This window comes from Grammomys surdaster, unplaced genomic scaffold, assembly GCF_004785775.1.
Source record: "Grammomys surdaster isolate TR1022 unplaced genomic scaffold, NIH_TR_1.0 188, whole genome shotgun sequence".
Lineage (NCBI taxonomy): Eukaryota > Metazoa > Chordata > Mammalia > Rodentia > Muridae > Grammomys > Grammomys surdaster.
Genome location: NW_021604633.1, coordinates 14,624,831 through 14,652,388, shown reverse-complemented (window position 1 = coordinate 14,652,388; position 27,558 = coordinate 14,624,831). Strand labels below are relative to the sequence as shown.

Here is a 27,558-nt window from a genome sequence, read left to right as displayed (position 1 = left end):
AACACTGTTGAAAAGGTTGCCACATGTGATGGCTAGCTTCATTTGTCAACTCAGCTGGGATATGGCATTCAATTGTTCAAATTCTGTGCTGCTCCAAAAGCATCTTCTAAAAGGAGTTAACACGGACAATACGTGACTTTGAACAGAAGCACTCACTCTGTATCAAAGTTCACTTTTAGTGACAAGGGGCACTAAGGTGAGATTCCACTCCTTAACTGTTTCATAACTTCCCCAAATAGGACCACCAACCAGGGACCAAGTATTCAAATACTTGCACCTACAAGGGACATTTCTCTTCCAAACCACATAAACTCCCATCTCCATTATGGAGAACTGAAGCATCTACTGAGTAACACTATAGAGACCCAAAGAAACCTGTGTGGGAGCCAGATGGGAGAGGATGGAAGCAGCTGGGCCTGTGGTTCATGAGGGCTCGCACTCACACAGCCCTCTGGGGCACTGTTACTCTGTGCCCTAGGATGGTGAAGGAAGTGACACTGAAATGGTGAACAAGTCTGGCAAGGTCACAAAGCTACAAAGTAGGGACGCCCAGACACCAAACTTTGTTGAGTAGAGGGTGATGCACACCATTGTCTAATGTCCTTTTATTGAAGAGATTGAACATCTTGATGTTGATATTCACTTGATATATTTAAATAAACTTTAACTTAAAAGTGGTCATGGGAAACTTATAGGGGAGAAAAAGATACGACACAGAAAATTAATGGCATGGTGAAAGCAGTAGCCATGTAAAAGATACAGCAATTGAAACTAACCCCAATTAAAGGGCAAGACGGCTGGTTATAGCTGGTTTGAAGTACTAGTTTTGACTTAGTTTGACATCCTAAACAGATGTATAGGAATGAGTAAAAACAGTAACCCAGTGATCCAAGTCCACCTTTAAGGTACTGACATAAGTGTTAGACTTAAACAGAAAAAGAACTTCGACAGGAGAGCAAGAGGCATGTGTAACTAAGGTGCTGAGGTGTGGGTCTGCAAGATGGTCCAAAGAAGCCCTTGCTATCTGAAAGGACAGCCTGGTAATTCCCAGACACAGACTCCAGCTCCAGGTACTGCCTGGCTAGCACAGATACTGACCTTCCTTGATGCTGGGATCTGTCCTGTGATGCTTTAATTTCTGGCTCCAAAGTGACCGAGAATAGCAGTAGTTCTCAAAGTGTGACTCTTTAACATACTTCCTCATGTTGTGGTGATCCAAAACCGTAAGATTATTTTCATCGCTACTGCAATCTTGCTACAGTTGTGAATTGTAATTTAAATAACTGGTATGCAAGCTAGCTGATAGGAAGGCTACCAGAGATGCAGTCCCCGAAGAGAGAGAGACCCAGAGGTTGAAAATCACTAAACTAGAGGTTAAACACGATGACTGGAGAATTTTAAATGTTTTCAGAAGGTCTGTAATGAAACCCTATAAAAGGCCAAGAGCAAGATGCACTACTTCCATCTCTGGGCCTTCAGCTTTGAAGGGAAATGAGATGCATTAAGTATCCCACATGTGTCTGTTAACGTGCTTTGTTGCTGTGGTCAAGGTAATCTAAGGAAGAAAGACTTTATTTTGGCTTATGGTTCTAGAGGGAAGGTCCATAGTGATCAAGAAGAGATGGGGACAGAAGGAAAGCTCAAAGAGCACGTCACCAGGAAGTAGAGAGAGAACAGGAATAGGGTAAGGCTACAAACTCTCAAAGCCTGCCCCCAGTGACCTACTTCCTCCAGGAAAGCTTTACCTCTTGAAGGTCTCTTAACTTCCCTGAACAGTGCCAAGGACTGGGCACCAAGGATGGAAATACAAGAGCCTAGGGGGCACAATTCTCATTTAAAGCACAACCACAAGATTCTAAACAGGCACTTCTTACTTGATTAGTGTGTCTATGTCAAAGGCAAGCATGCGAGCCAAAGAAAAGGAGACAAAGGCCAAGCAGTGATGGCAGAAATTCATCTGGCTTTTAGTTACACTGTGGACCCAAGCTCAGAGCCAATGCTTTTAGTAAAAGCCATTTTTATAAAAACTTCTCCCTTCTGCCTTCAATCAAGGAAGGTGTGCACCTTTCTGAGAAAATCTAATCACTAATGCATTTCTAATGAATGGCTTTACAGAAACTATACATTCATATTATTTACTATTTTAAAATTAAACATTTTAATCACTGAAATGTATTTAAAATAATAAACCATACCTCAGTGAGCTTGTCATTCTGTTTTTAAAGCTGAAATGTTGTAAGTATTATAGAAAACTCACCAACATCCTTTATGACTGAGGAAGGAACCAGAATCCTGAATTTAGCATAAACTCTAACATGCATATAGACATGTTTACACCTCTACATCACATGAACACTTAGCATCCAGCATTGCTCTGCGTGCGTTTCTGCAACATGCTTTGTTTCTTCAACATTGATGCATTTGATATCTATTTCCACTATTGCATAGTACTCCGCTATATCAGAATAGTATGGTGTATTCCTGCTTGTAGCCTGTATTACCCAGAGGTCAGCAGAGCATGTTCATAGATGGATCTTCCTGTGGCTACGTGTAAGGCTTTTTATTATGTGTACATAAGAAGAGACTAACTTAGTTACTGTCAAGAAACAAAGTGCTAACATTGGGAAAAATGGCCTAAGTTTATGATAAAAAGACCGATTATTTTCAACTTTTTAGCAACTTCATAATTGACTAAAATAACGTTTAAAAGGGAAGTGGAAGTGGATAAAAATCTCCCTTTGGAATACTCAACATAATTCTCCACAGAATTGCAAACCTTTGCGTTAACTCCTAGGTACAGATGCAATTTCCACAGTACTGGAAATAGCAAAAAGCTGGCTTGGCTCTAGGGCCACCAGTCCCCCAATGTCACCACACTGACATAAGAAGAGGCAGGTTTGAATACCTCTAGCTGAGCTTGCATACATAGCTCAAGTATGGTGTCAGTAAAACCGAAGCTACTCTTTGAATGTTTATCAACCACAACAGGATGAAGTTATTTAAACTGGAAAAAAAAAATCAATGATTCATTAGAGTCCCAGCCTCTCAAGCTCTAGCCCGTTGCCATCCACATGAGTGACTTTTGAAAGATCCAAACTGAAGCATTTTGAAGGTCATCTGACTAAAGTCTGAGGCACTCTCCTGCTGTCCCCACCCACACCCCCACCCCCGCCACCTGCAGCTATGAAGAAACCTCTTTGAACCCACACATTTTTCTTTTGCCCTCTTAATCCTTACAACCAGCTAGAGGCCCCAAGGCAGGAGAAATGTGTGTTTATGTGAAGTCCCCAGAAGGCCTAAGAAGAATGACATGAGCCAAACCCACACCCAGCCTCGTCCTCCAGGAAGCCTGCCAGGGCTAACCTCATCTGAAGCACATCACTCACCACCTCCTCCCTCTTCATTCCCTGCGGACTCAATCACTTAGCACTTGTGGATGTTTTGATTGGGATCATCTGTAAGTCCCTGTTATGTTTTCTCTTCATGCAGAGACTGCAAACTTCTCAGTGTGCTTTGTCAAGCCATCAGCCAGAACACTTGCCAGAATGTAACTCAGAGGAGCTGAAACAGAAAGGGACGTGAGATTTGACTCCCTCGTCCTTTCTGTGACCACAGCCTAAGGGTGTACACACTCCTTTCAGAGACTCTATAGAGGCCCTGTGACCGATACATACTATGGGTGTGCAAGCACACTTGGGACTCTCACAGTAGAGGTAGGTAGAGCACTATCAGCTAAGCGTTACTCAACAAAGGATACTTAAAGTAACAGGGACGAGCCAGCAGCCAGACAACGAACAGCGTCAGCAGACCTTGTCACTGAAGTGTGCCTTCTCTATCCAGCCTCTTCAACGGTGGCCCACACTCAGGAACAGTTTGACATTTTAGCACCATATGGCTCAGCGAGGATCCAAAGGCCACACTGAAAACTGCCAGGCCATTTGGCATTTCCCGTTCTTGCCCAGGCAGATGGCACTAGGCGCCCAGTTCCCAGCTGCAGCCTGGGATAGGTCCAAGAGGACAGGCGTTTCTCCAGGATGCCAGGTCAGCAAGGAGTCAGGGCAGTGGCCTCAAGGCTGTGTGGTTTGAAACCTTGATGCCAAAGCTAATAATCTGGTACTCATTCACGAGGATTTCTAGCACAGCTGAGAAAATACACAGAGGATTGACAAACAACCGTCTTTCCATAGGAGGCATCCCTAGTCACTCCCGCTACCAAAATGTCAAGCCCCTAAAGCACGCTAGCTGCTCCTCTCTGGATAAAACTTGTGGAATTCCCAAGGAAATCTACCAAGACTGCTAGTTCAAAGCCTGCAGAGAGGGGATGGATAGGGGTCTCATTCTAAGAAGTCACATGGACTTCATCATTAGTCTCTTTTTAAGACTATAAAACACATCTTGGTTGTTAAAACTGAGCTTCTTTCTCTAGAAGCAGTTCCCTTGCATGAGGAAGCAAAATCTCCACTGTAAAAAGGACTTAGGCCAAGGTTGTTCCAAGGCAGAGGACTTAGAGAACTGTCAAGGATCCGGGTACCACAGATCACAGGCAAGCTTTGCAGAAAAAAGGTGAGTACAGCTGGGAGAAGAGCCTGGGATCGTGAGAGTTCAGACAGAGGCTGTTATCACTCAGCACATCCCCGAGCAAGTGCCTGGTGTTTTAACTGTCCATGTCTCATTACTCAGGATGCTGAAACCTCTTAACATATGAGCATACACACACTAACACACTCCCATACTGCACTTAGATTGGTTCAGCACACATAAAACTGAACGATATGCAAGCATCTGTCATTCTGGGACAGGCCTCGGGGCTTGCAACATTACAGTGTTGTACATTCAGTGATATTCCTCATTTATAGTGCCAGAGAATGAGGAACCCAGACGGGCAGACCATTCCTCTCTTAATGACAGTTAATCTGTATAAAAACCTAACTGGATCATTAAGCAGGGTTTTTATATTTCCTTCAGGCTCACCTAATTTCGTCATCACCATAGTAAGCCCTGTTCTGTGAACCCTTGGACAGAAATATACTCAAGAGGAGGATTTTTGCATGGAAATGATATTTTGGTCTGACTTCTCAAGGCCAGGCTACAACACTGAAGTCACAGAACTTAGCTACTTAGAAGACAAAATAAACAAACGGACTCAGGGCTGGAGAGGTGACTCAGAACGTAAGGGCACCTACTGCTCTTACAGAGGCCTGAGTTCTCTGAGTTATTAAATAAATAATAGAAGAAGAATCTCTCTTAAAAGTTCCAAATACATTAACTCACAAATGATTAACTCAGAAATGATATATAACAAAGCAGAATTCACACTCAGTTATTAAAGTATAAAGACAGTTCCTTCTTGTTTAATAATGTTTTTATACGGTTGTATCCCTAATTTAGATAACATGAGATTCAAGTTGAAGGTAATCTTTAGAAACACACACGGAGAAGCAGTACATTTTAGTCAGGTTTGAGTTTTGGTTTGCAGGGACGGAACATCAGGTAGCCCAAGCTAGCCTCTAAGCTGCCACTACCTCCTAAGCATTGCCATTCTAAGAATGCAGCACACACAATACTGGACATCAAGGCTCAGGATATCCAGGTCCAGAGAGAGTTCCTGGATAAAGGTGCTTGCTGCTAAGCCAGAGGACCTGCATTCCATCCCCAGAACACACGCAGGGAGAGAAGAGAACCAGCTCCCACAGTCCTTCTCCGACTGCCGCATGCATACATGCATGGTAAATAAACGGAATGTCAAGAAGAAGGAAGGTGACAATTCACACGGTCTACTATTCACTAAAGCCACCTTCCCAAACGGCCCTTTAGAACTGCATTAGAGGCACACATTCCTCAGTCACAGCACCACAAGCTTCCCACTTCCATACTGCCCAGATGCTTTGTCTACGTTTCCCCTTGGTTTAGGAATCAACACTCTACTGAAAGGAGATATTCACCTAAGCGTACTTTCACATCAAATGTTTTTCCCTTTTGCTCAATACCTCCAAATACCCTAAATATGCCCTCACTAGTATGTTTATTAGCGACCATAATAATATAAAGTCTAGTCATCCCACATTGAAAATTCTGTCTACAACTCTAACCAAGATGAGGATGCGATCCAGGAGATAAGCCTTGATTGCCAAAAACTGCTGAATTGAAGAGGTTGAAGACTCGGGTGAAAACACCTTCCTTAACTATATAGGAACAGTCCCTAGGAACAAAAGCACCTTTTGATAAACAGAAGCCTCCATCCAGAGAGGCTTGGAAGCCTCAATTTAATTACTTCTCCATGTTCTGATGATTCAACCCAGCTCACTCCACCTTCCCTTCGTTTCCCAGCCTAGGCTGCTCTCCCCTAGGGCCTCTCATTACCCCTGAGCACATGCTCAGCTCAGCCGTCTATAACACACTTCCAGATACTGGGTTCTCTGCTTTCTGCACCTTACTTTCACAACATCGGGCTTTCGAGTAAACTGTGGCTGAATCAACATTTCTCACTGGAAGTCTGTCTAAGACACTGTTGTCCAAGAGTCGCAGAAAAGCTAAAAGAGCTTTAAGATGTGAAAACTACAGACAAAAATAGCCAGAGCACTTTCATGTCTGCAGTGTAGCCCGGATTTCATCTCAAAATGATGTGTGGCCACACAGAAACACATCTAGGCTCACCAGAGTGCACAGGGAGGGCAAGATAGAGAGGGGACCAGATAGACAGCTAAGAGCCGGACTAATACTGAGCAGATTAACAGATAGGGTCCTTAATAGTTTATTTTGCCCTCAAGACCCCCTTCAGCAGTCTGCTGAGGTGTTCATGTCTTTTTTTTAAAGCTATAGGATCATAAAAGAAAAGAATAAAAATAGAAAACAGCTATCAAAATATTAAGAAAAATAAGATATAGTTATATTTGAGCTTCTCTGCTCAACAGTAAAGTTCTCTTGCAGAGCTTACTGCGACTAGTAGCATATTTCAAAAGTACTATGATTTCACACACTAACTACTAGCATGCTTTGCTATCCTCATGCATGATTGAACAAAGCTACATTTCAGTGAGATGTTAGCGACAATGAATAGGGTTGTTTTTTTTTTTTTTTCAATATCAGAATTTGGAGAGCCTGGCATTCCATCTGTGGGCACCTTGGTTGAGTGGTAATAGCCCTACCACAAACTCCTTCTTCCCAGGGTCTAAAATGATTCAGCTTTCTTAAAGTGTCGTTTCTACATTCACCATCATTACAAACTTAGAGTCAGATTCAATTTGGTGACAATGGACTACACATCCCCCATTTCCTCCATTGTAGCCCCAAAATATGATTCTTTGGAACTGATTATTTTTTTAAATAAGTGGTTTCACATTATTATCTATACATAAATCATATAAAACGGGAAAGTGTCTGATGAAAATGTCAAATGTGATACAAAGGTACAAAATACCATATATTTTATGCATTAATAGACTCCTTCAGGTAATTTCTTTAGCCAATGTACTTTAATCTTATGCAAAAGCAGAACAATCAGTTAGCTCAGCAAACTGCCCATTACCCATATTCAGCGTATACTGAGCAAATGCCTATACACTGTTGACCATCTAAAAACATTGCAAATATTAAGTCAGTCCTTCAAGCCCAGCCTATGAAGTAGTAGCTAATGACTGCATTTTTCAGATATAAGGAAACTGACAAATGCAGAAGTTGACTAGCTTAGTCAAGGTCATAGAGAGTGGCTACGTTGCAGAGCTTGGATCAATCCAGACAAGTTGGCTGATAGGATCCAGATTTTCAACTACGCTCTCTTGCTTTATCTTTCTCTGTTGCATGTCTCCTTTTGGCATGTGGATTTATAGAAACTCTCCATGGAGATTTTTCAATGTCAATAAATAGGGCCTTATGATTCATTAGTGTCTAGATTAAAAGATGGCACAGCTGCAGTAGCACGCCAGGCTCTGGGAGAGGGTGTCACTGCTAGTTCTTTGTGGTAAATGTTTCTCGGCTCCTCACTTGACTATAGCACTATGTCTTTGCTCAAGCAAAGAGTGTGTCCGTTGAAATCAGTCAGCACTCAGAGGGGTGGGGTAGGAAACAATCACGACTTCAGCGACTGAGCCTTTCAGAATGCACGTGGCAACTTTTCTGATAAGACGCCAGCATGGATCTGATAACTCCTCTGTTTTTGAGAATATACGATCTTCTTAAAGTCTCTACAGGAAAGAAAGAGACAACTTAGAAAAAGATTTAAAGGAAAATGAGGAGCTAACATTACTCAAGCACATAATATTCCCTCCTTTGTAGAAAGTAAAAGAATAATAGCCAAAAGAGAGCTCAATATTCTATCACAGGGAACACAAGTTCACATAAGTTGTGAGAAGAAAACTCAGATGTTATTTCTTTCATGACTACTTTCTAGACTCCATACAACTGGAAATGCAGACTTAAATTAAGGGTCTTACTTAAAATCACAAAATTGCATATAAGCTGTGCCAGAATTTGAAACTAGACCTGATTCCATAGCTCATGCTTTAAAACATTTTTACGCCTGAGGAATTTTTCCTCCTGAGACCCTAACTCTCCTGTAACCAGATCACCTCCTCAAAAAGCCAACGTAAATGTAGCAGTAGACAAACACCACTTTCCTAACCATGGCAGAAGAAGCAAGGTCAAAAGTGCCCATCCTTAAGGTGATCTGAGCCATCAGACCTTCACTGCGTTTCTCCATCCCAAAGCTCAAGTTGCTCTGAAACTCTGCTCCTCCTCATGGGCGATGGCCTTATCATCTTGTCATATCACCACACAAAGTCCTGCAGAAGTTACTAGATGTTTCTCCTTTATGACCTGAAGCAGAGCCTAGCAGCACATCCACAAAATCTCATCCACCTGCTCAAGTCCATCGTCCAGTATTCTAGGTCCCACCCAGAGATCTCTATCAAGTAACTTTCCACCATCCATCTGTCTCACCTCCTTTCTACCTCTACCACCTCACTGGTAATCAATCCCATATCTTCTGCACAGGAAATCGAACCTGTACCAAATATCGAGTGACTTAACAATCATTACCGGTACTCTTCCCAGGACTTGTGAGTTCCAATGTGTGACCATTGACTCTTTTTAGAACTACCAGTCATTTCTTACCCACTCCCTTAAAAATGTTAGTGAGACCAAGTCCCCACAATTTAATTACAAGGCACTAGGTGGGCTCAAGCAAGACTAGGGATTTGAAATTCTCAGAAAGATTTGCATGTTGCATCATCCTACCAGTTATGCATAGGAGTTGGGAGTAGCACTTCCTTATCTCTACAAGGCGCACCAACACTCACAAGTGACTCAAAGGATAGTAGAGGAACATACTCCCTACAGACTTTTATTACACCCTGGAGCCAGTTCCAAGGCAATGTGATGAAATGCACATGTCTGTAGGAATTGACAACTGGGAAGATGTGTATCTGCAGCTAGGTGTTTTAGTTGTTAAAAGACAGGCGCTCAGAACTCTGAATCAAAGTTAGTGGCCAAACTGTTTACATGACAAGTAACATGGTAGCAGCATTACCAAATAACAGGACTGTTAGAAATGAAGAAAACAAAACATTAAATACTTTTCCTGACTCCAAAAAGAAAGAGCCTGTGAATCTGGTAGCAATTATTTAATAGCAAAAGGGAAAGCGATTTGAAGATATACATACACTCTTTACCACACATGTAGGGTAAGACAGACAGAAACAGGGGGACCATTTAATGTTCAAGCCAATGTGAAAGCTGGTACATTGCAAAGATATCATTAGACCCAGAGCTAATCACCAGCATGCATCTGAGTCATGCTTTGTAGCAAAGCATTCTGTACACATCCATGCTGATACAGAGATAAAATCTGGCAAACAGGAGCTTTTATATTCGTGTGTCTCTAAGTGTTTTTCTGACACACAGCTCTGTTATTTTTCCTTTATTAAAACAAGTCTTTCAGCAACATGTAAAGTTTAACAAGAAATAGATACGTAGGGGGAAATCTTTTAACATGAAGAGTCTACCCCCTTCAGGAACCTGTGTATCAAGACTAATATTATTTTTTAAGAAGCCTATGTCTGATATAGGTTCAGTACGATGAGGAGGAATATCAGTCACTTACAAATGCAGACCAGACCATAGGCCCCTGCAACATTAAGTAGGGCATCAAATTGTGAGTGATTTCAAAAGCAAAACAGAGCTGCAGTAATGATATTTGGCTGTTTTTAAGATACAGAAAAGCTAAGGAATAAAATCTATCATAGATACAAATGAATAACGAATGCTGGGTTCTGTTTATAAAAGAATTTTTACATAAAGCCTCATGTTCAACTTCAATTTTAGAAAAACGGAGACAAAGAGCTCTTGCGTCTTCTATGTAACAAGTTCAGAAAGCAGACAATAAGGCCATTCCGTGACAGAGTGTCAACATTCAGCTCTTTTACAAATATAAGCACAAATGTTTCATCACAACAGCCTAACGAGGACTGCAATATTAACTCATGAACTTAGTTTTCTCAACTTACTATAGAGTTCCAATCAAATGGCATGGCCAAGGAGATACTAAGTGGATCCACATGGTCCACACCTCTCCGTTGTGATCGGGACACATTAGAGTCCAACAGACTGACAATGTTCTCAGAATTATTATCTGGCAGTACTGTGGTTCAATTTCTCCAAATAAACTGAAAATAAACAGGGCACATGCAAGCCAAATGTCCCTGTCACATATTTCCAGTCACAAAAACAAATTCATTTACCATTCAATGCATAACCAGTCTGATGTTTAAGGGTATATTTATAGTTAATATACACCAAGCTAAAGTATAGACACATCATCATCTTGAATAGTAAAAATAAGAAAGTGTCAACATTTTTTAAACTAAGAGGCTGAAAGAGTAAGTATAGCCTACTATGCACTAAGAATGTTAATGTATTTTTATATTTAATCATTTCAAAACCATGTAACAAATAGAATGAGTAACCACACAGCATCCCATGTCATTTTCCACAGTAATTTAATGACTACAAATCTTTGAGTGGCAGATGGAAAACAGTAAATTACAGCCTTTACACTTCAATATTATTGGAAAATAAATTATATTTGCCTTTTTAGTCTGTACCATAATAAATGTTTAGGCTTACACTTATGATTCCACCATGAACTAACCTTAATTAATTCTCTCCACAACAAAGGAAAACAGAATAAATTAATCATAGAAGACCATTTAAAAATCATACTTAATTTAAAGGAAAAAAAAAAGCCCTGAAAAGAGGTACAATGCGGATTTTTAAAAGTCAGCACAACTTTTGCAAATCAGGACAAAACTAAATTTAGCTCAGCTTCTACCAGTTGCCGATGTTCATTGGCTTAATGTCAAAGTTGTTACAAAGGGGAAGGAAATCTGAGAAATCAAAATATCTTAAAATTTAATAAATATGATAGTTATCTGGGATTTACACTATAAAAAAAAAATCAACCACTCTCCACTGACTTATCGACTCATGTAGTTGTCTGTATAAAATGTCACTAAGTCTGTCTGGATGGTAGCATGTACGCTTCTCCATCTACTACACCATATAAGGGGTTAATCTGTAGACCTCACTGGGAACCAAGTTATTATCTGTTATATTACTCTAAATAGGAAAGCAATTGCTGGGTTCCAACACAGATCGTGGGGTGTCTGTGAAGGACACTTTGTCCTAGCCAAACAAAAGGATCCCCCTCCAATTGCTATCAAGCCTTCTCTCTCATTTAAGGAAACAATGTCACAAGGTATCCTACCAGGTATTCTGTGAGAAGCAGCCATGCTGCAGAAGCTTGGCCTCTTAGCTTCAAACTTGAATGAATACAAATACAGCACTGGGACAGAGACTGCGAGCTTCCTACAGGAGTTACTTAGCACCCTAGGAAATGATCAGTACTTTAGGTGAAAAGAAGACCTGTCAAGTAGCCATCCCTAACAAAAGTGCAGATTTAACGACACCAATAACAGCAGTTAGGAGATCACAGCCTTCGATTATGAGCAGCACATTCACACTTCTCAGGCGCTATTTGAAAGAATAGGTTTCTGAAATACTCTTTAATAAGGAATTCTACAATGGTCTGTATCTGGCAAAACACTCTAGCAAGGCTTCATTCTTAAGTAAGTAGCAGATAGCTCCCTTACCTTGAAATACAGATGGCCATCGATGCATGAACTACTATCCATACCATGTCCAGACAACAGCGTTCTTCTATCTAACATATCAAACACTGAGATGCATTGCTCCAAAAGACAAAGAATATACCAGAAACACTGGCTCGAAGTGAGCAGACTAGAAAGGGCGGCTAGGACTCCTTCTACTCAAAGTACATTCCATAATGCTAATGCCTCGCTATTGGCCCACTGCTGAGGATAAGTCCCTTCACTGCAACCTATGCAAGGACAGAGTAGTGGAGTAGCCAGGAGCACACTTAGGGCAATTGGATTTAACACAATGCTGCATTGTTCTTCCCATTTAAAACATGCAGAGAATGGAGGGTCAATGACATGACGGCAGGACTAACATACAGCACTAGAAGTTGATAAACACTTCCCTATATAAGCTTAGTATGCCTTTACTGAAACGCTTTGAAGCCAAAATGTTAGAGATTTCAGTTTTTCAGATTCCAGAGTACTGACATAGACCCTAAACATGGAAACTCAAAATTCTCCCAAATTTCTAAGTTCTTTACTACCTCTAATGGTTCTGTTATACAAGGTAGATGCTATAATTTTAATTTATCATGGATTCTTTTACTAAAGACAAAAGAAGTTGTCCACCACTGTCTTTTTCGTACGTTTTTCAATTGTGTGAGATGCTAACCACCGTGATGAGCGAGAACCCAAAATCTGTTCAGTGTAATAAGGAAATTTAATTTTGATTTTATTTATGTCCAATTGATTTAAATGTAGATATGCAGTGTCATATGCACACAGTAAAGCTCCAAATTAGAATATCAGCCAAAAATTTACCCAGGAGTCATAGAATAGGGCCTTTCCTAAGCAACTCAGCATACTTCCTGGACCCCGCCTTCTTCACTGCCATATTGGGACTCTCAGAGCTAACCTCTCAGATCTGTAAGACAGGCCTCCTTTCTTCTAGGTCTAGCCCAGATGAGATTCAACAGAAGCCTCCCCTTGGTCCTCTCCCATCTTCCTTCCTCCAAAAGAACCACACACTTTAAACTTAGCAGGCAATTATAAGACAGAATCTACTGCACTATACACAAATAGTTGAGTTTCTAAGAAGTAATGAAAATTCACGTCTGGACTTGTATTTTTGTTAAAAATTCATTTCAGAAAAATTTCATTTTTGTAATCCTAGCACTTAATGGAGTTGAGGCAGGAAGTTTGCTGTGCCTTTAGGGCTAGCCTGGGTAACATAGGCTGGTTCTGGTTCTACTTCTGGTTCCCTGTCTGAAAAGGAAGAAAAGTATTCTGATACGAAGCATGACGTACAATAAAGGCCATAAGAACCAGCTAAGGATGGTAAGGGCAGCTTTACATGATCTCTTTACATCTTGTATAAGGATGAACTACTCACCAGGGTGCTAGCACTCAATACATGTTTGATTAATTTAAAAAAAAAATCAAGAGCAATCATTGACAACCTTAATTATATGACAAGCTTCAGAGTCTATAAAAGGAGAAGGGGCCTCAAAAGGTGTCTCAACAGTTAAGAACAGAACTGTTAGTCTTCTTAGAAAAGACCCGTGTTCAGTTCCCAGCACTCCCATGGTAGTGGTTCAATACTAACCTTAGCTCCGTTCCAGGAGATCTACCATCCACAGGCAACAGACCCATGTATGGTGGATATATAAGCATACAGACAAAACGCCACATATAAAAGAAAAAATTAAGTCTATTTTTTAAAAACTATATGGAGACACATAAATTATTTAGCAGAGCCAATGAAGTTTTATTTATAAAGAAAACGATCACCTTATGTTTCATTATATTGCATACACATCAATGAAGGCATATGAAGAGAACGCATGCTTAGAGTCAGAAAGCTTCAGCTTAATAGAGCATACGAGTCTGTACAGCTTGGTTCTGATATCGAAAATTAAAACTACGTGTGAAATTTTTTTAAAAGCCAGCTACCTTGATTAAGATAAACTAGCATGTAGCTCTTGCCCTTAGACTCTTTCCTGGTTCCCTTCCTCAATGCTGATGCATCGACAAGGCTCACACAACCTGGGGAAGCACAATGATTTTTAACATCATTTAAGGTCCAGAAACCTTTGCTTCCTCCACCAGAGAGCAGCCTAAATGATGGCGCACGAACTGCCATGCTCTGTGTGTGTGCTTGCTCCCCAGAAGCCAGAGCACATCAGGGGAGGTAAAGAAGGATGCTTTTCCACTCACCATACAAATACACGTAGTGATCTTAACAAATGAGTCTCATTTGGTACCAAAGACTTTCAAAACTTCCCTATATAAAATAATTCTGTTACTATCAAAAACTGGAATTATTAAAGCATCATTTTAAATGTGCTCAGCAAAATCCAAAGGATTGTCTGATAAACATCTGTAGTGGACCTTTTGTAATACAGGGCAGAAAACTAAACTAGCTTTTTAGAAATGGATGTTTCTCAATCTCCCGATAGTACTTAAAAATCATGTTTCCATAAATACTGCATTTCTTATCTGTCTTCACTTACTGTTGCTACAGTGTTAGTCTGCACTTCAGAGAGGAGCCCAGTTTCACCCAAGTTACTAAACACCAGCTGAGAGAATCTCGTTGCTGACAGCAACATGTAGCCTGTTCTGTGTGGGTTGCTGCACTGGATATAACAGAAACCAGAGACTTAGTCACACCTTATCCCTGAGAATGCAATAAAATCCCTTCAGTATTTTAGCTACTGCCCTGCTGCCATACATACATACATATACATACATACATACATACATACATACACACACACACCCTTATAGAAACAGGTTATCTTCTCTTGACCCTACAAACCACCCACCTTCATTATCATCCCACAACTTGATTAGACCAGTCTTTCTTCCACCATAATCTCTCCCTTGTCTGTATTTCCTCCTCTTCACACCCCCTATATCTCTGTTCAGTTACCTCCCAGGTGCCCATGTGATGGCCCTGAACACTTCTTCCCATTTTCAGTCCCTCTCTGCGACATTCCCATCAGCACTTGATCACAACAGTCCCTCACTCAAAGGCCCAGGAGCATCACCAAAGTCCTCACTCTGGTAACAATAGGTTGCTCATCATTTCACTTCACTCTGAACATCTGAGCTATTTCCTGCTTCACTAAACAAACCCCTCAGCAGCATAGAAACCCCTCAGGTCTACTTATTAAAGCATGGCTTTGACCATCGTTCTACCACGTTGCCTCGCTGACGACGATATCCTCCATCAATCTGTCTTACCTGTACATTAAGATCTAACACATGTAGACAGCCCTCTGTCTGTGGGGGCTACACAATGAATTCAATCAACCAGAGACAGAAACCATGGGGGAAAAGTTCGTGAGCTGAACATATACCAAATTCTTAGACTGTCCATGCACTGTACAACATTTGCCACAAATTTTAAGCAATCTAGGCACAATCTATAGTATACGTATGTATAGATAATAGGCGAATACTATACACTATATATGAGATATTGGTATCAAAGTTTTACATGTGAATAAGTTCCTGAATCAATCCTCCTTAGAAAACAAAAGATGCCTATATATATATGGCCCTCCAACCCCTGAGGCATCACTAGCCTAACAGCAAGCCCCTCTTCCCACTCTACACAAAATAAAAACTTCCTCAACTTGGAGCACCGGTGCACCACTTCCCTCTTTGGGCAGATTTCCAGTTCCTGCACAACAAGAGCTGTGTACTGCACTTATTAGCGCCCATGTGCCCACCTCGGTACCCTGCAGTCAGAACACACGCTCCATAAATAAATATTCCACACTGTCACTCGGCTCATCTGCAAACGGAAGCTCCCATTATACGTCTCCCAAAGGGCTTTGTGGATATCCAGTGAGATAATAAAATGTTTTTTCCGCAAAACACTCCACAATTGAATTGGTAGGATAATAGAATTGGGAAAGCGAAAGTACACGGAGGAGACTTTTGGAGGAGCAAACAGGAGGGTCTAAGAGCAAGCTCTAGGGGTGTGAAGAGAGGACAGGCCACAGCAGGTTTCACGGATTACAATTTAAATTAGCCCTGGGAAGGAGGATTTCAGGCTAACACGGCTGGAGGGGAGAGGGGAGCATCTGCTACCTAGAACACCCACTATGCCAGTCTGGTCTCTCCCAGGAGCATCTTAATCTCTTTAGGAAGTCAGGAAGTCTTCCCCTGGAGGTCAGAGGTTACAAGGAAACCCTGAGACTAAGACTGGGTGGTCTCCTTCATCAGACACCACCATTTCCTCAGCCACATGATAATAACCACAGCAAGAAAGAAAACAGAATGTTCCATCAGCAGAGAACAACAGTTAATTTGCTAAACTTTTAGCCTTGCGCGAGCGCCCTCATCTTCTGTACGATTTATATGCATTTGGTTGCAGTCTCTGCCAGAGATCCTATCGCTGCTTTCCCCATTGCACATCTCACCCATCCTCCCCTCCCCGACCCCCAAATCACTGCCTCAGCAAATATTTTCTCCAAGCTAATAGGAATACTGGCCTTTGTGAGGCAAGACCTATGGCGGGCAAGCCGCCCTTGGTGGCTCTTGGACTCTGGTAGAGACATTTAACCTGTGTTTTGGGGTTGAAAGAATTAATAACTCTAATGAGTCTCAATCTTTTAAACACTGAACTAGCCAGGAAACCAGACAGTCATGAACAAGGATACTGAGCAGCAAACATCCAACAGTCTCTTCCCCTCTCCTGATGGGTAGCCTTCAGATATGTCATCATACAGAGATTTCTAAAAAGCCTAAAACTGTGTTATTACTACAATACAAATGAAGGACTTGAGGGAAAGGAACAGTCCTGGGGACTTGCAAACTTGCTATGCTTGTTTTTAGATGGAATGGGGCAGATTTCTACTGCCCAACCCAAGGCCTGAAATTTTATGTGCTCTGTCATGAGACTGTAACTAACAAGCCAGCTAGTCCCAGAAACAGGAAGGAAGGAAGAGTAAGCGCATCTTTCATGTCTAGCATGGAAAACCTAATAGAAGGCTGTTTCCTATGAACTCTAGTTAGACTGGAAAGGACAATCGGAGAACATTTCTTTGATCCTGAGGCCTGTCTATATAGCGTCAACCCGGGAAGCACAAAAACCCTTACTAGTTGGCATTACAGTATCAAGCGAGTCTGTTATTTTATTTTTTAGGTAGATATTCCGCCTTATCTTTTCTTACTTAATTTCTTTTTTCTCATTCTTTCTATATTAGCTTAACCCTAACCCCAACCCTCAGGCAGAAAATTCTTTTAGGGTTAAGAAGTAACTTTTAATACAGTTTATACTAATATCTATAGCAAGTCAGGCTCATTTACGAAACAATTTATTTAGAAGAGGACAGCAGACTAAGCCCTTCTCTGGATAACAGTCTCTCTGGACCACTTCCACAAAACCGATAGTCCACTTATGGCGTTTACATGTGGCACAAAGCAGAACAGGATCTTTATGCTTAAAAACCACCACCAAGGACGTAAGGAAAACTCCCCTGAACTCACAGCTGAGTTCCCTGTCCAGACTGCCTTCAACTCTCCAACATCTTAAAACCTGAAGGTAAAAAGTGGTATGCTATTAATCTCCTGGTTACTGAAATGCTAAAGGGAAAGAAAGAAGGAAGGAAGAGAGGGAGGGATGTATAGCATCAGGGATGGAGGGATGGGGGGAGGGAGGGAGGGAGGGAGGGAGGGAGGAGAGAGGGAGGGAGGAGAGAGGGGAGAAGGGTGGAAGGAGGGACTGAAGGTTGGTTGGTTTTTTTTTTCTTGCAGGTTACAGATCAAAAAAAAATCCCATTAAAAACCTAGTGTAGGATTTTTTTTTTTTTGAAACATGTAACAATCTTATTTTGCATGCTTTCAGGAAGAGTAAGTTATTCCAGGGAGTGTGAAAGCTCATTTATCTGGCACACAGAGAGCAGAGCTCTGGAGGAGTGGTTTCCTGAATAGCAAGCACTCAGCCTTTCTTTTGCCTGGAGTGGAAGTGTGGGCTCTGCCTGCCAGCACCCCACCCCCACCAAGGCTTTCTGGATTATACAGGGTTCAGGAAGACAGAGAGGTCAGGCAATCCCGACTCTAGCTTAAGAGAAAACGTCCTAGCAGACTGGACCAGTCTCAGGAACCACTCTCAGCATATAGAGGTGGTAGTCATGGGAACCAACTGCGGGCAGATTTCTTTCACATCTCTGGGATATAAGCTTTAGGAGGTGGGCAGTTTCTTTACTTATTTTATTTTTTAATCCAGAAACTCATAGGTTTAACACAAAATCTACTTAAACTCCTGGGTTCTAAGCATGCTGTCTCTGAACATCTGGTTTCACAAACCCATTATTTTCCAGGTAAATTTCTAACACTAGGATATAAAACAAATACTGATTGATACATTGTCCCAAGTTCACCTGCTTCAATTTGCCCAATGTTAAGGGAAACCCTCTCGAAATAAACTGCCTGCGTGGATTTTAATTTATGAAGAGAAGAAATAGCACAGTAAGGAGGGTTTAACCTTCTCCTTTGATCTTGTGACTTAGAGTACATCATAGGCCAGCCTCAAGCAGGACTGAAGTGGCCAAGGCTTTATAACAGGTGTTTGCTACATTGTCAGCAGCAGAGCTCCCTGGGCCCAGTCAGCCAGACTTCAATTTGCCCTCCCTTGTAACTGCTGCCTCCTCTATTGTGCACATCCTGCAACAGGTGAGTTTGTTCCTAAACAAAAATAAACATTTATCAAAGAGATACAAATTAAGACATGCCAAAGTAGTTGTTGTGAATGACTAATCACTCCATGCTCTCTGTCTCACAGGGAAGGAGCTTCTCTGGACACGCAGGCTTCCCTCTACTCCACTCTCCATCACAGGCTCAGATCTCACCACCATCCTGGCCGGTGATTGGGTCCCTTGCTTTCCCGGAAGTGTTGCCTTCTTCAGCCTTCTTCAAGGGCTGTGACTCCTGCTCTCAGAGCTACCTGACTTACTTTCTCACTTCCCAAAGAGAGATTCCTGAAGAAGAATATAACTTGGCTGTGGTTTTCCAGCTCAATCAAAATCACACCACTCTGAGCTGAAGGATGGATACCTCGGAGTTGCGTGCCCACTCCTAGCACAATAAGTGACATCCTAAAAAGGGGTTTACTTATGAATTTAATATTTACTCAGCAAACACTTACATGAAGCTTAAGCATTTACAGAACTCAGTATAAGAAAGGCAGGTGTTTTCCCGAGTGCTTTACAAGTGCTCATTAATTTAATAGGTATGATAAATCGATAGAATAAATAAATTAATTACTCCATTTGAATCATATTACGTACATATACACCTCACGCCCTTCAAATACATAACATTACTGTTATAAAGTCTATACATGTTATATTAATAAGGCATTAATAATACATGTCATATTTTGTAGAGTTTTGAAAGCTGAATAAAACTTATAGGCAATTCTGTCTGGATCATTTATTCTATTGTAGGAGCTATGTTAGGTGAGCACTATATCATTTACCCACTTACACACACACACACACACACACACACACACTAAAATTCAACAATTATTCCTCTCTCCTAACAACCTTTGAACTTGCTAGAAAGCATATCTAGTGCTCAGTAGTTAGGTTAAAAAAATTTTCTTGATACATTAAATATCCTGGAAAATGTATGCTTACTTCAAGGCCATCCTGATATGGGTACAGAAGAGAAACAAAGGCTCTTAGTAACACTCAGTAACAGCAACAGCAGAATGTAAACTGTAGTCTATTCCAAGTTCCACTATAGAAATATCACTGAATGAAAGATGTACTTCTTCAGCTTCTTGGGATACAGAAAGAACAATTCCTTAAAGTTATCTATCCTTCATAGTAGTAACATTGGTAGACACTGGGGAAGGACAAAGGAAACTAGGTGAAATGGTTGATACTCTCTAGTATCCTATCAAACACACATGCAACAGTCCTCTGCTACTAAAATATTCATCACAAAATTCTACACTTTGTAGCTGGACCAAAGTCTCAGAATCACAATTAAAAGATGTTATTCTTTAGGGAACAAAATATAACACACCAATTAACCAAGTCGTACTTCCCCTTTCCAAGTTCTCCCAATGAATTTTTCAACTGATGTTGACACCAAGAGAGGAATTAACATTCTCCATTTATTTGAAATGGGACAGAAAATCCGAAGCAGGTGGTCCAATGGCTCAGCTGGAAAAGCTGCTGGCCAGTAGCAGGATGGCCTGAATTCAGTCTTGGCTGAAGTCACCAGTGATTTCCAATGCACAGATGTAAAGGCGACAGTCCCACCTTGACAGAAAACACTTGCCAAGGCAAGAAGGGGTATGCTTGGTATGCAAAGACTCACTCAGGCAGTCTCTGCATAATACATCCCTTCTGGTTTCCCTTCAGTGTTCTGTACCATTTCCTTAATTGCTAGTTTGAATCCAACCTGAGTAAAATCCGGTATTTAATCCATCACTCTGTACTTTCAACTATATGAAGGAGAGAAAAGTACTATACTAAAGATTGTCTTAGGATTCTTGTAATCACTTTTATTGGATTGTTCTAACCTTGCTCCTGGGGCTTTTCCTATGCCAGCAGACATCCTGCCCGTCCCTTCGTGTTCTCCATGGTCTAGATAACAATTGCTCTACAATTTTAAAACATATTAACTTAGATATATTAGATACAATAATGATCCTAATATCTAAATCCAAAGTTGAAAAACCCATTCTTTTTTTTGGAGTCACTGAATCAGTACACTTAACGTCACAGAACACTGTGACTAAGAGTATTTAAAATATTCTCTCTGGCCAGGCAGTGATAGTGCATACCTTTATTCCTAGCACTTGGGAGGCAGAGGCAGGTAGATCTCTGTGAGTTCAAGGACAGTGTGGTCTACAGAACAAGTTCCAAGACTGCCAGAGCTACACAGAGAAACTATCTTGAAAAACAAACAACAAAAACAACAAAAAATTATATATATATAACATATATTTTACATACAGTCTATTTGGACTAAAACTTGTTTGTCATTTGACTATTAAAAATTAAATATCAACTGAAGTTTAAACTGCCTTTAAATCATTCACCTTGTTGCAAACAATCCAAAAGCGAGGTTTGAAATGCTTTTTATGTTCAATAATTCAAAGAGTCTTTCATTTGAATTACACTGAATGTGAACTAAATGTTTGAAATAGTAAGCCTTCAATCACTCACCCTGCTATGTGTGCTCTCAATGGACATAGTATGTGGTGCTACAGAATTACAAGTCTTCAAGCCATTTACTATTTTTGTGACCTGCTCTCCGGCATAAAGTTTCTTTAAGAATGGGGTTGCAGAGTCCGTGAACTAGCCAAGGAGAACAGTGAACACAGCCAGCAAAGGCTGAGTTCTGAGTCTAACTCTATTTGTCTCTCACTTCACTGTCCTCTATTCTCAGAAGCAAACCTCAGGGGAAGAAAAACAAAGAGTCATTCGGGAAGGAAAAAAATTGACAATTTGAAAATTAAAACAGGAAGGAGAAAAAGACAAAGAAAAGAAACATTCAAAAACACCACAGACATTATGGCATTGAAAACTAGCAGTACCTTGAAAACGGAGATCCTGTTTAGTTGAGTCACATAAAAGATCAAGCCAAAATCACAATACACTAAGAAAAATAAAAAGCCACTTGGGCTGGTGGCTTGGTTCAATGGATAGAGACACTTGCCACAGAGCCTCCTTACCTGAAGTCAATCCTAGAATCCAGGTGGTGGAAGGAGAGAATCAAGTCAGGGAAGGTGACCTCTGACCTCCATATACATGCTGACACTTGAGCCCACACACATGTTCCCCATCCTCACACCCAACACAAATAAATAAAAATATCCAAAAACAAAATTTCAGATAGTTAACACACTTAAGAAAAACATCCCTAGAAAATATTTTCAGTTAGGATTCTAAAATGAAACTGAAATCCCCAGACAACCTGAGAAAGTACACAAGTGTTCTAAGAAATTACAAAGCCAAAATGCTCCTCACGGACATTTATCAAAATGTTGACATAAGGAAGCAATTATCATCTACGTCTGTGGTTCTCCAACACTGTGACCCTTTAATACAGTTCCTCATGTTGTGGTGACACCCCTTCCCAGCTATAAGAATGTTATGTTGTTGCTACTTCACAACTGTAATTCTGCTACTGTTATGAACTGTAATAAAAGCACCTATGACTTCTAGTGGTCTTAGGTGACCCCTGTGAAAGGGTATTCAGAAATAGTATCTATGTGCTTCAAGAATGATGTGCTTCTCAGCATGATGATCCAATTGGACAATCTTCCTTAAAACGAAGGTTGTACATTCAGAATATGAATTAGCAGTGTGGGAGAAAAAAACTCATTACCTTAGCGGAAGAGAAACAAAGTGTGTTGGTGGGCTAGTGGTTGGCACAGATAGCTCCTTCCCCAAATGAAAGTTAAACTTGCATGTACAGTGGGGTCAAGACTCGCTTCCACCAAACATCACAACCAACTTCCAAAGACATAGTAAATACTGTCAATGCCAAGGGTTAGAAAAACTTAACAGAGGTTCTGACTCACCCCCTACCCTGGCTTGAAAGCACAGATATTACAGAATCGCACTTCAAGGGCTTAAAGTGTATTTTCATACCACATTAGGAAAGCAGAGCAGCTCACTTCTGACATTAATTTTCCCCTTAAAAATTAGCCTGTTTCTCCTCCATAAAGAAATAACTAATGAATACAATAACAATCTGGCTCACAGAATAGACTGGCTACTGAAAACAAAACATGATGTGAATGGAAAGAAGAATATTGATATTTTGTTTTGCTTCACGAAATCTGTTTTCTTTCTTTACCATTAACATACTATTTCATCCATAGAAAAACTGCATAATGCTACACAGATACAGTTTAAAGTTACAAAACACAGCATCACAGAACCCACTGGAGCAACCACAGCATCCCGGAGCAGGTACTTGTCTAAAACCTAGTCCTTCTAATCTCTTCTTCCCTATTCCCATCTTCCAGCTTTTGTAGTGTTTTATTTACATATACACTGCAAACTTCTCCAAATCATTACAGCTGAAAAAAAACTATTACCAGGTATTTTTAAGGATTCTTTAGATGATCTAGTAGTTTTCTGAGGCTGAACTAATAAATTGCCACAGGCTGGAAAACAGCTTGAACAACAAAAATTTGTTTTCTTGTGGTAATAGAGGCTCTTTATATTCAGCCCAAGTACCTAAATATACTATATTCAGTCCAAGTATCTAAACATACAAGTCTAAGGTCAAGGTATTTGGCAATAATGGTTTCCTCTGGGTTCTCTCCCCTTGACTTGCGGATGACAGCACCTCTTAGCCATCCTCACCGTGCTCTCCTCTACACACACTGCAACTCTGTGCACAAGCCACATCCCTGTATATATGCTTCAACTCTGTATGCTCACTCCGTCTCTTTACACATGCTCCATCCACGTATACACACTCCATATCTGAACACAGGCTCCATCCCTGTTCACACACTCTGTGTCTGTACATAGGCTCCATCTCTGAACACACCATCCATCTCTGTACAAACGCTCTGTATCTCTCTATGTCCACTTTCCTCATCATATAAGGACACAATGATTGGAGGTCACCAACCTTAAATATCTCATTACTCCTTCGTCATTTGTTTAGAGGTCCTATCTCCACATAAAGTCACATTCTAAGTTAAGTCTTCAACAACTGGACAGTCTACTAAGGTGAGGAGGGGTGGGGCACAATAACACTATTCAAAAGAAATTTAAATCAAATAGTGAGTTCCCTGTACTTATTTTTGGAATTCTCCAGGGCAATTTAAGAGCCATCTTAAAGGCTAATATCCCATGTGATCAAACAGAAGCGTGCCTGCAAAAACAGATAATGCTTCCAGAAGAGGAAGAGCCAGAAGCTTCGATGTATCAGCCTCTCTTCAGGGTTTCTGTAAGGAGTTCAACCAGATACCAGCAGTGGTATCCCCTACCACTGCTGGAAAATGAACCACCGGAAGCACTCAAGGGCCAGGTAATCCTCACTTCCTTTGTCCAAAGAAAACCACTGAACATCAGTTATTCACTGCCAGTGTTGGAAGTAGAGAGAAAGCAGGGCAATTGTCATTTCCCAAGATGGTGCTGCTACTTCAAATGGAGTCACATTAGTAATTACTTTTGGCAAGACAAAAAAAAGTATTCACAGTCTATAATTTAAATGTAAAAACTATAATGCTAAGTAGTGCCTGATATGTGACTCAAAGAATGTATTAAACACATCAATAAAATATAAATACAGTAAGGACCTTAAAGAACATAGTAGATTATCTATGGGCATAGGATTACTGATAGATTGTGGTACTCTCTCGTTACATTTTTTTTTATATTTCCAAGTTTTCAAGCAAAGATTATAAAAACTTATTTTTTTGCTATATAGATGCCCAGATAAATATGAAAGTCAGTTGTAAAGAAGGACCTTGTAGGGTGACCAGAGCCAGGATGACAGAGCCTCAGATCTGAGCAAATTAAGCCACAAGCTTCATTGTGTGAGCCTTCAAGACTAATCCCAAGTACATTTATAATGTCACTGACACAACAGAAATCCAGCACGTTAACAGATCAAAGGCCAACCAATGATTACCCACAAGCCAGGGTAATCCCTCTGACATTCTATACATTTGCCTGATTTGGATCAGATTTTACAGACGCTCTCTTGGAAAACCAGGAAGGAAGCCAAGTGCTGCAAAATGTGACCTCGCTCATACATGCTTGTGACAAAGAAATGACAAATTAGATAACACCCCCACCCTTCCCCAATTTATAATCACATTTCCATGTTTCCACACAACTGTCTAAACTCAAGGGACAGAAAGAAATGTCACTTCTGGACAATAAGCTCTGTTGTACTAGATCATCGTCCATTGTCTCTGCCTGAAGACTTAGTGGACAGGCAGCTGTTTTAGAGGCAGTGGCCTCTCAAAGCCTGTGTCCCTAAGGAACCGTTTCCTAAAGACATTAATAACAGAGCCACCCAGAAGTGGCTCTGAAGTCTGCAGAGCTCTTTTAAAGGCAGTCAGTAGCAAATTCTAAAGGGTCCCAATGGGAGCTAGTCTGGTTTCACAAACACTTGCTAGTTGGACAATATTTAGGAAATCAGCTGCCTCCAAAGGCTAACACATATTCTAAACACACCATCCAGGACTGCCAGAGACTCTGGTCATATCTGTGCCAGCTGAGGGAAAGTTGGCAAGTTCCCAAGGGCAGGGGCTGATCCAGCAAACCTCACAGCCAGACGCCTTCATTCGTCACTTCAAGTGGAAAATGGTCTCTGAGAAAGGCTACCTAAGCATTGTTTTGCCCAGCAACGCAGTGACCAAGCTGAATTAAGTCAAGTGGATAAACAAGATATCCTGTACAGCCTGAAAACAGAGGGGTATTGATAGGGTTGGGTGTGGGAAGAGAGGAAAACCAAGCCTCTTGTATCAGCACCTGGCAGGTGGCCCCCAGGCACCCTTACCATGCAGGGTCTTCCTCCTTATATCGCCCACATCCCTCCTCTGCATCAGTGCCCTCCAGATACTCATGAGTACATCCTCTGCCCTGCAAGCTAGGGTGTAAACTATGGCCAGGACCATACATACCATCGATTGAGTCTTACCTTTGACTGCCTGAAAGCCTTCACCTTTTCTGTTGACTAGCCCATCAGACAATAGTACCCAACCTGAGACTTTAATTGCTTAAAAAGAAATCCCTGTCTAGCCAACCAATGTGGGAAGGACTGTCCTGATCTTCAAAATACTCTTGCTTTTTCTGGTGTATACTCTTGTGTTCCTATGAACTTTTGCAATTCAGATTTTCATCTAATTCAACATTCAATTTAAGGGTCAATTCACTCTATCACAGGAAGCTGTGTGGGTACCATCTTGAAAAAAAAAATCACAAGGTCGTTTAATTTTATTCTTATCTAGCAAAAGGGCTAAAACCCTTTATCACCACACTAAAGCAACCATAAAAGATTCACACATTCACACATATGTATGAGCACACATGTATATACAAACATGTACATATAACTGCCAAATCGGGGGATTAAAGTGAAGTTTTATTACTATTTTTTATGTGTGTATGCGTATGTGCATGTGTGTGTTACGGGTATGTGCATGTGTGTACATGCATGCATATATACTGGAGTGCACATGCGTGTGGAACTCAATGCTAGGTGTCTTGGTTGATTACTCTCCACCTTACTCTTTGAGATAGGATCTCCTCCCACTGAACGTGATGCTCACCAAGTTATCTAGACGAGCTGGCCAATGATGTGGCATACCTTGAAATTACAAGCCTACACCACTGAACTATGTAGGTAATGGGGACTCAGGTCCTATTGTTTGCATAGCAGACACTTTACCAACTGAGCTATCTGCCTATCCTCAATAATAATAATGATTATTTTAATTAAAAATTTTGACCATAAACTTAGGATAGAGCATGGTGCTTTCTTCAACACCCTCACTTAACAGCACCACAAATGGAGCCAGAGAATCATAATACCACTCAATTTTAGGACTCCTCTTTTCCACATTGCAGCCCCTCCTCTTCATGAGGTGATTGATACTGTAACCAATGCCTTCCTTCTACAATGTTTCCGCTTACATGCTTACCAAAAGAAACATGGCAACTATGTTTCCCTTGTACTTTTAAACTGACATCTTAATGTTATTTTACTCTCAGAGTTAAATAGTGAAAAGATCAACATTTTCAGAATATCAAATAATAACTTTTGAAAGTCAAACGGCAACATACTAAGATTTTGAACTAAAGCAATGCACTGTGCTAGTGCTATTTACCATCACACATGAAAGTAAATCAAATTCTGAAAAGGTGGTGTAAAGCAGAAATAGCTTCTGATTTGCTATTATTCCTTGTACTGTTTCTATTCTGCTATTTCCACACAATTTTGCCTTCATATAAAATATTGTTTGAAGGTTCTAGCATTGTTCTATCACAGAAATCTGTAAAGTATATCCAACATGTGCATAACTTATTGAAAACTGTTACATGCTGTAAGTAGTGTATGATCATGGAAAATAAAAATATGTATATATCTTCTGTACTTGGGAGTTGAGGAAATAGCTCAGTCAGTGAAGTTCTTGCCTTGCAAACATGAGGACGTTCTGAAGAATGAGTTCAATCCCCAGAACCCACAGGGAAACAAAAAACTGGTGTAGTAGCATGTAATAGTAATCCCAGAACTAGGGAGTGGGCTCATTGGCTGGCCACACCCTAGCCTTGCCTGCTTGGTGACTTCTAGGTCAAAAAAGTATGCAAATATGTTATCTCAAGAAAGAAAGAAAGAAAGAAAGAAAGAAAGAAAGAAAGAAAGAAAGAAAGAAAGAAAGAAAGAAAGAAAGAAA

The 27,558-nt window shown here is 40.7% G+C and overlaps 1 protein-coding gene across 1 annotated transcript in view; it reads right to left on the bottom strand.

The window, feature by feature from the left end:
* Positions 1–27,558, bottom strand: part of Dock4 (dedicator of cytokinesis 4) — a 411,722-nt gene that overhangs the window by 354,804 nt on the left and 29,360 nt on the right. The window lies entirely within an intron of this gene.